At 44.1% G+C, this 2,112-nt stretch overlaps 1 non-coding gene across 1 annotated transcript; it reads left to right on the forward strand.

Annotated features, from left to right (window-relative positions):
- Positions 1 to 492: 492 nt before the first annotated feature.
- LOC115069453 lies at positions 493 to 595 on the forward strand. The gene has a single exon (XR_003848720.1). It is a non-coding gene; the product is annotated as a U6 spliceosomal RNA (small nuclear RNA).
- The last annotated feature ends 1,517 nt before the right edge of the window (positions 596 to 2,112 follow it).

Genomic DNA, 2,112 nt, shown 5'->3' on the forward strand with positions numbered 1-2,112 from the left:
TTTCTCAGGAACATTCTTCGTTTTTTCTTTTAGTAAATAAGTTTGTGATGTGTATATGTGTGTGTGTCTGTGTGTCTGCGTGTGTGCGCATGTGCACACACGCACAGGTGCACATATCCTACAGGTTGATAAGGTTAAAATATTGTAGATCTCAAGGGTGGGAGGAATTTTTCTACACTGGTTCACAAAGGAGTTAAGATATATGTTTTGGGGCTGAAGAGATAACTCAGCAGTTAAGAGTTTTTGCTGTTCTTGCAAAGGACCTAAATTCAGTTCCCAACACCACCTGTAACACAGCTCCAAGGGGATCTATACCTCTTCTGGCCTCCATAGACACTGCACTGACATGCACAAACACACACATAGACACATACATATACACATAATTAAAAATAAAATTAAAGACATATGTTTTGATGTGGCCTCATTTACATTCACAGGCTGGTGAAATCTGCAGAAATTCAGGTCACATTGTAGTACAAACGAGTGACTGTGCTCACTTCAGCAGCACATATATATACATATGATACAGAGAAGATTAACATGGCTCCTGTGTATGGGTGACATGCAAATTTGTGACGGATTCCTTTTTTTATGTTTTTTGGTCTTTTTGAGGCAGGGTCTCCCTGTAGCCCCAGCTGTCCTGGAACTCACTATGTAGACCAGGCTGGCCTCGAACTCACAGAGATCTGTCTATCTCTGCCTCCCAAGTGCTGGGATTAAAGGCGTGTGCCACCATGCCCAGCCATATTTTTTTAATAAATACCAGTTCCTGAAAAAAAAACCTGTTACTATTTTTAAAAAGCCATATGTTTTGACTGTAAACAATATTTATAGTCTTTTAAGATTCTCAGAAAATTACAGGTTTATGGCTGGAAAGAGGGTAAGGCTAAGCACAAAGGTCATTACGCTTAGGTCTCAAGCATGACTCACTGCTGTCTTAACACTATTGTTTAAAGTGTCTCCATAAAAAGACAAGCTAGGTATGGTGGCACACACCATAATCTCTGCACTTACAAGGTAGAGGCAGGAGGATCAGAAATTCAAAGCCAACCTCAGCTACATAATGAGTTCTAGACCAATCTGGGCTATTTGAGACCCATTTCCAAAGAAAAGGAAAGTGAAGAAGAAAAAAAGAAGGAAAGGAGGGAGGAAAAGAGAGAGGGAGGGAGGAAAAGGGAGGAAAAGAGAGAGGGAGGTGGGAGGAAAAGAGAGAGGGAGAGGGAGGAAAAGAGAGAGGGAGGGAGGGAGGAAAAGAGAGAGGGAGGAGGAAGGAGAAGAGAGAGGGAGGAGGGAGGAAAAGAGAGAGGGAGGAGGGAGGAAAAGAGAGAGGGAAGAGGGAGGAAAAGAGAGAGGGAGGAGGGAGGAAAAGAGAGGGAGGAGGGAGGAAAAGATAGAGGGAGGAGGGAGGAAAAAAGAGAGGGAGGGAGGGAGGAAAGAGAGAGGGAGGAGGAGCATGGGAAGGAGGAAGGGAGGAGGGGGAGGGAGGGATACCGATTCTATGTAGGCTATCTTTACAGCAAATTTTGCTAATTGTACTGGAATTCTTTTATTTATTTGTTTGTTTTGTTTTTATTTTATGCGTATGAGTGTTTTGCCTGCATGTATGTAAGTGCGCCCATGTCATGCAGTGCTTATGGAGGTCAGAAGAAGGCATTGGATCCCCTGGAACTGGAGTTATGTACGGTTGTTAGCCACCATGTGGGTGCTGGGAACCAAACCCAGATCCTCTGCAAGAGCAGTCAGTGCTCCCAACCACTGAGCCATCTCTCCAGCCCCGCACTGGAATTCTTGACTCCGAGCTGACGAGAGATTTCAACCAAACTCCAAACTGAAGAGCTCCTTTGTTTTTCCACATTCCCTTCATCTTCCCTGTGTTTTATCCTGGCTCTCAGTGACTGGGAAATAGACAGGGGGGATAAGAGCTGGTTAGGAGCATGAGGTGGAAGTCTGGGGGTGCTGTCCACGTTCTCTTTTTGTATTGTTGGTTTAAGTAGACAGTCATTGTGAGGATTCACTGAGCTGTACTGCTATAAGCAGTGCTCTTCTATGTATATTACATTTCAACGGTTTTGTTAAAATGCCACCAAGGTGTGCTACCCACCAACAAAG

The sequence above is a fragment of the Nannospalax galili genome, unplaced genomic scaffold (genome assembly GCF_000622305.1).
Source record: "Nannospalax galili isolate Female #2095 unplaced genomic scaffold, S.galili_v1.0 scaffold612, whole genome shotgun sequence".
Classification (NCBI taxonomy): Eukaryota; Metazoa; Chordata; class Mammalia; order Rodentia; family Spalacidae; genus Nannospalax; species Nannospalax galili.